Below are 14143 nucleotides of genomic sequence, written 5' to 3'. Positions count from 1 at the left end.
CCCCAAACTGTAAATGGGCACAATCTGTTAAATGGTTCAAAGGTTAAACCCAAAGTAATCTATTTCTGGCCTACTCCCATTCATTTTCCCAAAGAGAAAATGGTGCCTTCATTAAACATTAGCACTGCAGAAACCTCTGGAAGGATTTTCACCAAATGGGAAACTAGTTGGGCATAAAGCATTGCAGACATTACATTTATTTTGGTTTGCGAATCTGTCCAGTAGTTTTTTAAAACCTTTTTTTATAGCGAGGATGCACACGATTCCCTCGTGGACGCAAAAAGGAAAAGTGCTCAAAATATTTGGTGGAGGGAAAGTGGTTTCACATCAGGGTAGGGGTGACAAAGGATCATATGGTAAGTTGGGTTCTTTTTTGGGAAAGCTGGAGAATCTGTTTTCAGTCTATCAGTTTTGTCTTGCTGCAGGAATCCTTTGGGAACATCGCTAGACATAATTGGATCAAGGTGTCTCCTGAGAAACTGCAGGGATAAATGAGAGAAAATGAATCGGGGATCGAAATGAGGGTTTACTGATCGGGAGATAAAAGCAGCTCCTCTGTATCTGGCATCCCCCCAGTAGCAGGAACTAATCTGTGAAACTAGGAGCTAGCAAAATAGCGAGTTGCAAATCATAAGATGCAAACTATATTCTTTTGTCCATTATGCATGACCCATTAGTTTTAAATGTCTTCTAGACATTTCCCTTTAGGTACATTCCTAAACACCCAGAGTTGATGCCACTTATGCATGCTTCTATGGCACCAGTTGGTCTAAGCAGTCAAACGTATCACCTGGTAACTGTTGACCAGTGCAATTTTGAACTCAGTCATGTGGAATTTACACAGTCTGGGAGGGATGGGGGTGGGAGGGGCGATTGAGGGGTGATGTGGACCTAAAAAGGAGACTGGGTTACACACGCAGAGGGGTAGTCTATATGAGGAAGACCTTTCCGAGCGCTTGCCCATTACAGTTGTAATCGTAAAATGAGTTTTCACACAAGTGATTATTGTTGCTATACAAGTCGGTGCCACAGTTCTTTAGTTTTTGTTTCAGCAGGTCGTTTCCGTGGGTGAAATATTGTGGGAAGTAAAGAATGGAGGGTTGAAGGGTGTGGAGCTACACCCATGGTCATTGGCCGATGCGTTTTGTTCCGTGGCCGTAGTGTGGGGAGTGAAGGGGCGGACAGAGTATGGGCCACGGTCGTAGGCGCTCTGTGCCTCCACACCCCCCCATATCATTGCTCAGCCCATGAGCACGCACACGAGATCTCAGCAGGGATCAACCATGAGGTGAAAAGTAACATCTAATTGGAACGGGTGAACTTAAAAGTTGAGATTGTCATGACCTACACCCTCTGAATTATACGGGTTTTGTTGCAATATATTGGACCATTTATTGCACTGAAAATGTGCTTGTGAATTCGATTAGATTCAAATGCTTTCCATACTCTGCCTGCTAGTGGTTGGTCCAGAGTATTATAAGTTGTTTACTTGGCATTGACATTGGTGTTCCTCACACTATCCCTGTACTATTTGTCCAGGTACCCACAATGCCTCTCAATTTACACCCTCAGATTTATTTTTCTGCCATTGGATGGTAGCCGAGGTAGTGGAGATTGAACATAATTCAACAAGTCAGTCGAACTTTAAACAATGAGACTACTTTAGTGACCATATGACAACATGGCGTAGTTGAACGTGTAGAAAGAAGAGGAAAGATAAAGGAGGATGAGGACAGAAGGAAGGCTAGAGTCGAGATTTGAGAGAATGTTTTCACAGGTGTTCAGGATGGCAGTTTGTGTGCTGCTGGCTGCTCTAAAGCCAGACTGATGGCCATGGAGACAACCAACAGATTTGGCATGGAGAGTAAGATGGCAAATGGCCAGCTTTTCCAGGAGTTTGCACCTGAAAGGAGGTCACTCATATGGGTTTGTAATCTATAGTGTTACTCCATACATTAATGATATTAGTAACCATTTATGCCACGAGTACTGGTGGAGAGGCAAGATGCCAGGTGAAGTTCTGATGATGTGGCGGCGGGAGTAGACAGGGTGACGGGTATGACTTTAATATTATGGAACGGCAAGATATATTTTGGGAATGTGTTGGTGGGGAATGGTTGATATTGGAGTACTTACTATGGAAGCTGGGGCCACTGCATTCATTATGGGCCTGGGTCCCTAAATTGTATTAGCCCTACTCCAGGCCAAAGGTTGCCAGCCCACCCCTGGTGGCCAAAGTGTAATTTTCTGAGTTAAGGTGATAAGCCTCACTAGACATTAGCGAGCCACAGATGCCTTCCATAAATTACTGTTTTACAGAATGCCTGCCATTAATGCCGACCTTTGCCTCTACGCCTCCCGTCCCCAAATTGTTCCTCTGATTTGTACCCCCTTTCATTCTCTACCACTCTTCAATTCTCTGCATTTTTATGTCACTTTACATATATTTCCTGTCTCACTCTAAATCTCAAACCTGAAAGCAAACCTGTGCTTTGTTTCACCCTCACATGCTCACTCACTGTGAACTGAAGTCATTAGAAATTAACACGGGTATGTCTTAGGAATAGGCATTCTAAGAGCATTTATGATTGTGACGTCGTTGGTGTGGCAGTGTTATTGCAAAGCATGTTTACAACCTGTTCATTAGATCAACTGCCAAACAAGGTGGGGCATAGGGGCATTATGTTAAATGGGGGTAAAATGTGCCAGAGAAAGGCTTGATAAAATGTAAGTGAAAGCAGGAACTTCAAATGTACTACAGAACATGGAATGTATTTATAAAGTACATGGACAGGGTGTTCGGAAAACCTTATTTTCAAAGCAAAAACAATATTAAAGTGTATGGGGCGGTGGCCACAGAGGGGGAGAGAACGGAGAGTGTGGGCATAGCTCTTAAAGTTGGCTGATGGCATTCATGAGTAGCTCATATAGTCTTGATTTTTTGTTTATCTTCTGGAATCTGTTGCTTTATTACTATGTTAAAGCACAAGCTACTGGTACCAGAATGCAATCCGTAAAGCCAGAGCTGAGGTCATCCTTATTTGACAGGGGGCACTTGAGAGCTCTGCGTGGTGCTCTAGATCTGTGCTGAGAGCAGCTACACTAACATTGAAGTTGTTTATTGCATTGTCCCACATAGAGCAGCTACAAAAAGCGTTTCCCCCCGGTTTTATTTTATTTGTGACATGATGGCATCTTGGAGCTGCAATACAAACCCAGCAGCTATGGCCCAGACTGCAGGCAGAACAAAGGGGTGAAGAAGGGAATCTTTTGAGCCCCACAGGAACATCTTTATCTCGGGAACCACGTATTTCACTTGGGGACCTGTGGTGAAAGTAACACATGCATAAAGTTCAGCACCATGGAAAGTGCTCCTTCTGCCACTTCCATTTACTCTGTTTTTCTTTTTGGCACCCCCTCTGCTCTTAAAATGTGTTATTACCTGATAATATTATGACAGTGTGAGGAACATTACTTGTGTGCACACCTTCTGACCCTCTGAGCGGCATGACATCAGATGCTGCTGAGCGTGTGCCCAAGCAATTATCTTAGAGGGGACATAGCTGTTGACAATGAAGCCATCCTGGACATCCTCGCCGCGCACTTCGGCTTCAATGGAACAGTTCTGCAGTGGTTCGCCTCGTTCTTTTCCAGCAGAGACCAACGCTTCCAGATGGGCTGAAAAAGTTCCCAGCACCACTCAGTAACCTGCAGAGTTCCACAAGCATCCATCCTCTCATCTTCAACACCCCTGAAAAAACTCCTCGCCAGTACCAACATCTAGATAAACCAGTATGCAGATGACTTCGCTTTTGTCTAAAGATGAATTGCACCAACATCCATCAACTCGAGCATTGTTTGGTCCCCAACCAATCCTAAAGGCCAATGGCCTACCTGAAGCTCAACCTGAGGGAGACCAAATTCATTCTCCTAGAAAAACCCCACCAAGCAGGCCCAAGTCCAGAATTGGCTCAATGACCTAAAGCTCAACGGATTCCGGCCTCAACTCTCACCCAATGCAAAGTCTCTCGTATTTATCATCAACTGTGACCCTTCGTTCAAAACACACATCAACAAGAAGATCCAAACAGCATAGGACCAGCTTGCGCTCCTGGGCAAAGTCAAGCCTTTCATCCCTTCCCAGAGTTTTGGAACAATTGTCCTGGCCCTCGTCGCCTCCTAAAACACACATTGGGGTTTTAGGGGTGGGTTTTGGCACCCTGAACATAATCCCGAACGAGATATTCATGACATGTCCAGGTTAGGTTGACTGATTGCTTTTTGTCATCTATTTCTTACTACTTCTATTCTGCCCTCCAACCAAACTGAGCCCTCAAAATAGTTTCTGACCCTAGGTGCTGGTGATGTGCCACCTATCTAGGGTGAGGGGACAGAGAGGCTGACCTGATTTCTCAACTATGGTTAAACGGAACAATGAGACCAATTGGAAACGTGTCCATGTACCACGTTCTAATGGGAACAACAATTTGTTTATTTTTCTTGCTCTGGTGAATTAAAGGTTAAAAGTAATTATAAAAATGTAGGCCCCGACAGTGCACATATCATTAGCATGGGACGTCCCATTGCTGCTTGGAAATCCCTTTATGGTGTTGGCCAACCGGTTTCAGTGGCTAATGTCAGTGTTGTCACTTTCTTCAGGACCTTTTAATGATCCTTTTCATGTGGAGAATTGGTTTATATGCTCCAGGGTTCTGATTGGGTGTCCTATATTTATTTATTCACCCCAATGCTAGTTCTGCCCTTGGTGCCTCTGTAACCCAATGTGCAGACACCATTAATACCCAATTCAGTAAGGAGGAAGGTGGCCTCTATGTTGAAAGGTGCTGTTCAGCCTTTTTCAAATTGCAGGATCCGTATTCCTATTATAGCTCGGCTGCTATAGTAGAAATACGTATCCTGCAATTTGGCTCAACAGCACCGATTTGCTGAATTGGGAAGAGCTTGTAGTTTGAGGAGGAAGAGGGAAGAGAAGCACAGCGTATTAGGATCAGCAGTGGGATTTTTCAGCATTGGGGAGATGATGGAGGCCTTGAGTTCAGGGGGAAACACACAGTGCTGGGGCCCATTTTCCCTGATAGTTGCTGTAAGGCACAGGAAGATTTCTTCAAAGGAGGCCTTCATTTTGATTACTATCTTAATGAGGTCTTCTGAAGAAATCTGGTTAAAAGTGGAGGAGCAGCGTTTGCACATCCTTTCGGAGGTCATTGGTTGACTGGATCTAGACAGGCATGTAATAAGTTTAGTGATGCCTGCAACCTAGTCTTGCAAGAAGGTACAATGCTCATCAGCAAGATTTTGTGATGTGGGGGTGGCTGAAGTGGATTTAATGGGAGTTTGAAGTTCTTTTGAGATCGTGAAGATGATAGCTGCTTTTTTGCTAGCCTGTCCAAAAAGACTTGGGATGAGAGTTTTTTTCTATTTTGGTGATGTAGTGATAGCCTCTCTGGTGATACAGACTGTTCATCTGGTCAGAATTACCTTTGGCTTTATATTGTCTTTCCATTTTCATTATCGCCTGCTCATTAACAGAGGGGGCTGTGATATGAAGGTTTGGCTGTCGGGACCCATGCAGCTTCCCATCTTCACCTGCTGAACAGGATTCAGGCAACCAGACTTTATCACAAGGAGAGCATCCGATGTGGGTGGATCATGCTTGAGGCAAAGCCAACTGCAGAGAAGATATCAGGCTGTTGGGTAGAAGTGAACCCCCAGGTAGGGGGGCAGCCTACTGGGAGTCCCTGGATCCAGAACTCATGGGAGGCCCAACACCTCCCTCCTTGGCAAAATGAATGCAGCAGGAGTCCAAACAAGCAGCAAGTTCAAACTGGTTTATTCTGTCCAGAAGCACACCGGGTTCTGTGCACGGAAGGAAACTCCAGGCACACTCTCAGAAGGACTGGCTTGCAAGCCAGTTTTGTATCACACAGTAACATGCTGACCTTACAGCTTGGGCCAGTTCCCAGAACCCAGCTTCCCCTGAGATTGGGTGCTGAGTGACAGGTCACATATAGTTCCCTTCCAGTAATCCTTTTAATTCGTGCTACATTTTCAGAGGGCTGGCCTGGCTGTTTCCCAATTACCGAATTCTAAAATGTTTCATTGTGAATTTTTTCCCATTGGTTCAGTGTTCAAAGCTCCCCACCCCTGGGGCCTAGAATGGTGATTGGCTAGAGCAGAGGTCTCCAGGCCTGGGACAAAATCTGCTCCCAGCTCGAAATGTGTGTTCCCCACGTAAAAGTAACTGTCTTTTCGGCATCATAAGTATGTGTGAATCACCATTGCTTTTTGAATGCACTTGCTTTCAAATGCAACATGCAGGTGCTCCTTGTTAGTGTTGCAAATCCTGTCTGGGCTTTTGCAAAATTGTCTTTTGTTCCCAGAGAAAAACCCTTGGCTTGCTATCCGGCCCACTGAGCCGCATGTCCTGTCTTCATACTCTTGGTTTTTCCAGCTCGGAATTAGCTGCATTTTTAGAAGTTTTAAAGCTGTCTGCACTTCAGTTCCCTGCTGTTCAAAGAAATGAATTTTATCTTGCTACACAACCTTGGCTGAGCTGGGGTTTGCGAGTGGCATTCCTGTGGCCCGCACGAATCCTAACGCTGCTGAGACAAGTGTACTTTGCTGTAATTTTCATAAGCCAGTCATGACTTGCACTGTGCAATTTTATATGCATGAATTAATTAGTTCTAGCGCTGTAAGTTGGCTCAATGCTTTTGCTTTTCCAAAGGGTTAATTCAAGTGAGCATCTGCAAGCCTTTAAATAGGAACTCTTGCGTTTTGTAGATTCTGCATGGTGGTATTGCTGCATTGAGACTAGTGTAGCATGTCGTCTTAGCGCTTTTAGTCAATACTGTCAATTGAAGTGTCTCTACTAGCACCCAGAAGCTCTTCATCCACTTTGGGCAAGGTTTGTTAGTTTTAGGTTGCAGTGCTGGTGAAGTGGGTATCTTTCAGCATATTTGTCACTCATGGTCGCACTATGGACTGGTGCAAAATGGTGAGTGCGCTCATTATTCTTTCTGCTCTTTTTCCTGTTCATGTGTCTGAGGTGGGAGGTGGGGGCCAGGAGTAGATTTCGGCCCTTCTTCAGTCCCCCTCGACTTGTCGATCACACCACCAAACATTCACTTTCATTCGGTTGGCATATCTTTGTCACTTCTCTGAGGTGCCCATAATAGTTCACGTGATCATCAAGGACCAGTACATGTAGGCGTATGCTCCTTCTGCCTTGCACCATACTCCCTTCACTCCATACTTCCTTGAATTGCAGGGATTGTCCATCTTTATTACTGCTGGAACCAGGTCACACATCGCTATCTTCTTCCTTAGTCCATCTCTTCCTTTCACTGTGTCATCACTCCTATGCTCACATCAATCAGTATTTTCATTCTGATCGCTTCTTCTGTTGTTTTCTTGCAATGTATCTTGATCCCGCACAGTGATGCTGCTCTTGTACTAGTGCTTCAGTTATCACCTTCAATCCATCAGCCGGTCATCATGGCATCCATGACCATGGATATGCTAGCCAGCTCTTGTCCTTCCCTGTTCCTTGTGCTTCGTCCTCCATCTTCGCATGCTATTCTGGATCGTCACCAACCTTGGTGCTCGGAGCTCTTTTATGGTGTTGAACCCATTTACTGTCGAATTTGTGGTGACCATTAACTCCCAGCGTATTATTTGTATCCATTTGGCATCTGTCTGTCTGTCTCCTGGTATTAGTGATGCAAGGAACATCTGTGTTCTGCTGAAAGTCTGGTGTGCTGGTACATCCAATGTTGCTTCTGATTTGCTTGCGAGTAGTCTCTCACCCCCTCCCCCCTCTTTTCACTCTGTCTATTTCTCTTCCTTTCTTTGGCTGTTGGTGCTATATTCAGGGATCTCTTCTTCATTCTGTTTTCCATCTTGGGGAAGTCGTCAAGCTTGACGTCTTTCTTTGGTACCACCAATGAAAGCATGTTGGTGTGCACCAATGAACGTTCTCCCCAATTCGGTGGCGATTTCTCATATGCTTTAAACCCACACGCCCAATAGTGGTCCATGAACACTGCTGTTCCTGCTCCCATTGATGGAATGACCTGAACCTTCTTTCATCCTACATTTTCATCAAATTCTTCATCACCGTTGTGCTGGTAACATATTATTGGCATAGGTCCATCTTCATTCGCCACGCAAGTCACTAACTCTGCATTCCTGTCCCACTCCGTTAGGCACCTAACATTTTCTTCTTGCAGCTTGCTCACTGGTTCATTGCTAGGGTCAGTGCTTTACTTCCTACAACTCCATCTTCCCAGCCATCATTAGTGTTTACACGCCCATAGATCAATATCTGTGGTCTTTCCCAGCAACCATGTTCTTCTCCCATCTCGTTTACTCTTGTTCATGGGCATGGCAACTTCTTCAGTGTGATAGTTTTTGTCTCTTCTTTCTGTGGCCCCTCTGTTATACTCTAGTCCTTCAATGAGCTGCCATTAGTTCATCATTGGTAGCGTCTTGATGTAATGGTCTTTCATAGGGGAATGTCCCTTTTGACATCCATCTTAATGTTGCTGTCTTCCCTTGGAATCTTCCTCGTGTTTGGAACACTGCGAGATACATCAGCATCATGCTTTTGCTGCTGGTATTTCAGTTGCAATGAATTTCCTCGAGGCTCTCGAGGCATAGGGGATTAAAGAGCAGACAGGACAGCTCTCCCCGGTGATGTCCCTACCAACCTTGTACATGTGTGTATACCACATGATGTTGGTGACTCCTGCTGTGTGTGTGAGGTGTATGTTTACTCCCTTCATGTCTGCATAAACACTGCGCTTACCTCTCCTTGCCTTGGCAGCCGTGTTTTCCCTTCCCTCTGATACGGTTGGCCTTCCTGCTTGGATCAGGGAAATGTTAGTACGGGGTACATCAGTAATGCTCATCTTTACAAAAAATGACCAAGGGACCACCCACATTATTCCACTGAGGGTTAATAATTCCCCCACGATTGATTACTTTTTATTAACCCACCCATAAGCACTTAGGCTGCTGGATCCTTGCAGCTGATGAGATGATAAAGTTGCCCGCCTGAAAATCGCAGGAAGATTGTTAATAAGTTAGTACTTGTCAGTACCTGCAAGCTCTGTGAACTAAATGATCATTAAGGGCAGAAATAAAGATCTCCTTCGAGACCTTTCTAATTGAGGGGTCTCTCAATGTGGGCAGAACAGGCTATGCACTGTATTTAACTTGGGGAAAAGTTTGGGATTTGTATTCAATGGAAGCAAGGAAATTTACTTCAAGGGATCGTGCTCTAAAGCGTCTGGATCTTCTGATAGAGTGGACAAACTGAGTGGAAAATGCTTCAGGGTGATTAATGGGAGGTAACATCAAGGAAATTCCCTACAAAATTCTAACAGCATACATATGCAACCACCTGCATGTGTGAGGAGAAGAGAGAGTGAACAAACTGTGTTGCAGCTGTCGGGTGCACCAATTAAATTTGCTGCTTTTCTCTAGTCTAGCTGCTTGGGAGCGTCGGACCATAGGGTGGCCAAGTTTCCCTAACAAATGTTTTTGAGCTCTTGTAGTTCATTGAAATCTGTTGCGTTGGCGCTGTTGATTGTTGCTCCTTCGTTGCCAGGGTGGCCACTGCTTTGTAGGGCTTGACGTCTTAAGCATCTAACAGTCTATCAGGAGGGCCACATATCTCACTTGCACTCATGTTTTTGCCGTCTCTAGTCCCTAGTCTTTGGAATTTAGTTGCCCGTTGTCTTCAGATCTGCCCCGAGTCCTTTGTATCTGACGAGAAATGAAAAAGAAGCACTTGAGAACTGAGAATTGACCTATTCTTCAATTTCCTGACCTAACATCTCTGTGCTACTCTCACAAGTGTCCTAGTGGGAGGAGCCATAGTTAGATGCATGCACCGCCCTGTCACCACCTTGTGGGGCATTGAATGGTGGTCGGACCCTAGCTTGTTGCACAATTCAAAATCCACCTGGAAAATGGGCAGACAACCACTATCCTGGAGCGGTATCCTTAACTCATTTGGATTATATGCACTGAATTTAAGTGAAGATGTAGAGATGGGCTTTGAGGTCTTTGTATGGCTCCTCTCACAACTGTCAGGGGGTGCCCAGCAGTGAGCTGCTGACATGTTAAGCTGGTACTAATGAATTGTGCTACATTTTCATTCAAATTTTGGACAGAAGCATTGTTCTCCACCTCGCGCAGCAGTGACCTCTTTCCCTATGTGTGTCGGATAATGCATTTGTGCCAACGCTGTGTTCAAAAGTGCTAGTGGCATGACTGCTTTCCCTGTGTTCTGTCGCCAAAAGGCATCTGTAGAGGACCTTGAACATCTGTTCTTTACCTATGGTTCATTCTCCTACTGTGGTGTAGCTCCCTGCAATTCAATGATGTTTCTCTGGTGGATTGTTGTACCCTTCTTTCATCACCATGTTCTCACTCCCCCGGGTCAGTGTCTCCTTCAGTTTTTCTATGCTGTCTTCTAGTGCTAGGATGAGAGCCTCTAGTTCTGCTGCTTGTGCAGAGTAAAGAGATGGTAATTGTGCATCCACAACCTCCTCATCTGCCCCACCTCCCTCAGTGTCACTACAGAAGTTCCTGTCCAACTGACCCCATCAGTCTGATCAATGGTTGGTGAACAGTCAATGAAAGGCATGGCTCCCCCCTCAAGTGCACCTTCCTCCACCTTGGGTGTCTAATTTAATTGCTCTGTTATTTGCATACTCATGATCCCAGTCTCCTTGCTAAAGGACGTCTGCTAAGAATGTAGCTGAGTTTACTGTCTTGCAATGCACTATCTTTAGGCACCTCCTTCTGTACTGTGCTCCCCCAAATATCTCAACAATCTGCCTTACATTTAACATGGGTATGTCTGGTGTTGAGCAAATTATTCCTTTGTGAAATGGTAATGTTCAGTCTGCTCATGATGTCACAAATGTCCCTTCCTGGATGCATGACCTAGTTGCCGCACTGTCAATCAGAAAGGAAAATGTTTTGGTACCCATCGCTACACCTATGCAAGTTCCTCCTCAGGATTGGGTGTCACTGACCGGATGGGACACATCAAGTTCCTCTGTGGGCTGTCCTATTAAGGGTATAATGACAGTCCATTTCCTGTGAAGGGGTTGTGCCCCACCAAGATGACCCCTCCCAGTCTACCTGGTACTGTTGCTATGGTGTCCATGTGCCCCGTAGTGTCAGTGTTATGTATTTGTGCTTACTGTTGTGCAGTCCCTCAGTGTTGTGATGCTTGTAAGTACTGGGGTAGTGTTGCTGTCGTCTGTGGTGTCTGTGTCTGCACCTGCAGTGGCGACGGTGCCCGTGTTGGTGCTTGTGGTGTCTGCCAAAATTACAGGTTCTTGAAACATGTCCTAACTGCCCGCAGGTCCAGCACTGTGGTGGCTCCCTCCCCTGTCCTGAAAAACTCCATGGAAAGTCTCCTGCATTCTGAGGTCCCTGCTGTCCATAACTCTGAAATCCTCCCTGATTGTGGTGCATCTGTGGTCCAAAGCTGTACCACCTTGGTAATCCTCCCCTTCCTTTGAACCCCTGCTCGAGCCCGCCTTTCCCCATGTATCCTCCCCACATGAGCGGTGACTATTGTGGTGGTGGTGGTTGATACTGCTGTTGTGCTGGTGCTTGTGAGGTGGGGCTGGTTTGAAATGCCCCTTCCATTGTATACTTTAATAATTCCTTTTGTACCAACTTGGCCTCATCTGCCTTTCTCTTCTCTGCCATTTTGTTTAACCTTCTCCTGCCACAATTTACAATACACACGGTCAATGTCTACCAGGTTATACTTGCTGCCTCCCTTCCATAACCCCATACATGCTGCAGCACACCCTACTGAGCCTCTGTCATGTCTATTCGTGCGGTTTGGTTCTGTCCTTCTCTCCTCCTCCCGTCTCTTCCTTTCCCATTCCAGTGCAACCCGCTTTAATGGGCCGCTCATCCTCCTGCTTTTGTGCCCGTTCCCTTTCCAGTCCATTTAGTTGCAACTTTCTCTGTTCTCTTTCTTCGAACTTGCGTTTTTCTTGCTCTATCTCTCTCCCCTCCTCCTCTAGTTCCCTTTCCCTCTTCTCTCTTAACTCCCTCTCTACCCTCTTCCTTTCCTTCAGTTCCTTTCTATCCTTTCTCCACGCTCCTTTTCCATGAGCTCCCTCTCTTCTTTCCTCCTTCGTTCCCTGTCCTCCCTTTCCAGTTTCTCCGCTCTCTTCCTGCCCCTCTCCTCGCACTGCACTTTATTTTCCTGGTCCCTCTCCCTTCTCTTCTTCCTCCAGTTGTTCTGCCTAGTCAAGCCTTTTGCGCTCCTTCTCCTAACTCTCTACTGCTGTGGTCACTCCTGCCACCTCCCCGTCGTCTTCCCCTTAATTTTCAAAAGTACTTGTGCTGCCATCCATTCCTCTGTACCTATGCCTTCAAACTCTTTCAAGCTCTGCAACCCTCCCTTGCTCGCTCGCGTGCTGCTAGTGGGTTGTTCTGCAACTTCCTGTTTGTTCTCTTTAGTGTATGGTGGTGGTTTATATGTGGGATTTGAATATCCGCCTGCTGCCTTCAGTTCTCTTATGGGGTACATTCCTTGCTCATTATCTGTGCCATCAGTTATTACACTTTGGGGGTGACGGGGGCAGGGGGAGGTGCGGAAGGGCGAGATCCCTCTTGCCTCACCTCATGCTGGTTCAACATCCTCTGACTGCCTGGTCACTTCACCTTCCCCCCTCCAGGAACATGCGCCACAGTTCAAATATAGCCATATAGCCAGACGCCTGTTCAGCTTCTTTCCCTTGTAAGTGCGCTGTATGTGTGTCAGTAGCCATTGCCTTATTAATGTGTCCTCTGTAACTTTGGACCATTCTATACTGTAATTGGCTAGTCTATCCTTGTAGGATGGCAGCATCTTAACAGTTGAAGGGGAGTCATTCCCCCACTATTTCCTACATACATTATGTATTACTTTTACCTCGCGTCAAGTTCAGTATTTCGATAATCCGCTGTTCAAGGGACAACAGTTAGAAGGTAATTTAACACCTTTCAGTTTGTATGAGCCTTCTTGGCTCTGCACCTTAGCCAGTGTACTCCACATACAGCCCCTCCACCAAATCATTGCCTTCTCTGGCACACACCCACAATCTTGCCTATGTGCCTTACGCACACCACCACTGGTTCACCTCTTCGCCATCTCCCAAATCCACAACACTAGCTCCTAATCACTAAAACTGTGCATCCTTTGCACCAACCTAAAGGTGACATCACCAAACTAAAATCACAGTGCAAATGAACAGACAAATGCGCATACATAGAACAATAACCCATTGCTCCCAATCCCACACAAAACCGCACAAAAATCCCATGAGAAAACCCTGCAGTTGTCTTACCACCTCACTGGGGGTGGTGTATTCCCTTTTTATCCCTTGTGTTTGCTGCAACCGACGCGTCGCCCGACAGTTGAAACTCCTCTCTCTGGGGAGACTTAACCAGACAAATCCCCTTCCGCAATCTAGGATAGCTCCAGCTAACTAATCACTTCGGGAGTACCTCAGTCATGGTCCGGACTACAACACCCTACTCACAGGAATAACTCTTCGAGGGATTGGGTCCCACGACTTATTCCATATCTATGACCGGTAATCACCACAGCTGTGCTGATTACCTGTCATAGATATGGAATACGTCGTCGGACCATCCCATCGAAAGAACGTTACCAGTTAAGAAAGTAACTTGTTCTTCTTAGTTACACATTTTCACCATCAAAACCTTCTAAACCTGAATGTAGCCTAACACAGAAAACATGACTTCTACCTCTGCTTCCGTCCCTATTCAGACAATACAACTTTAACAGTTCTACATACTGAAACAATAATTTGCCCTCTGTTAACCCACAAAAATTCAAACCCTCCCTCAAAGTCCATGTTGCTGGTTGTTTGGACTTGTACTTGCGTTCCTGTGCTGGACTGACACATGCTCGGTTACTGGACCCCTTCTTCTGCAGGGCCCGCACCTGCCCTCAAGCGGGAAGGTTTACAAGTGGGTCCTGATTCTGTATCTGATTATGCATTTATCAGGTGGTCTTCAGGTGCATGTGAGGGTCCCGAAGCTGCTTTGGGTGAGCGGTGAGGCCGCC

The sequence above is a fragment of the Ambystoma mexicanum genome, chromosome 9 (assembly GCF_040938575.1).
Source record: "Ambystoma mexicanum isolate Mex_15411 chromosome 9, UKY_AmexF1_1, whole genome shotgun sequence".
Lineage (NCBI taxonomy): Eukaryota > Metazoa > Chordata > Amphibia > Caudata > Ambystomatidae > Ambystoma > Ambystoma mexicanum.
Note: the sequence above shows the minus strand (reverse complement) of the source record.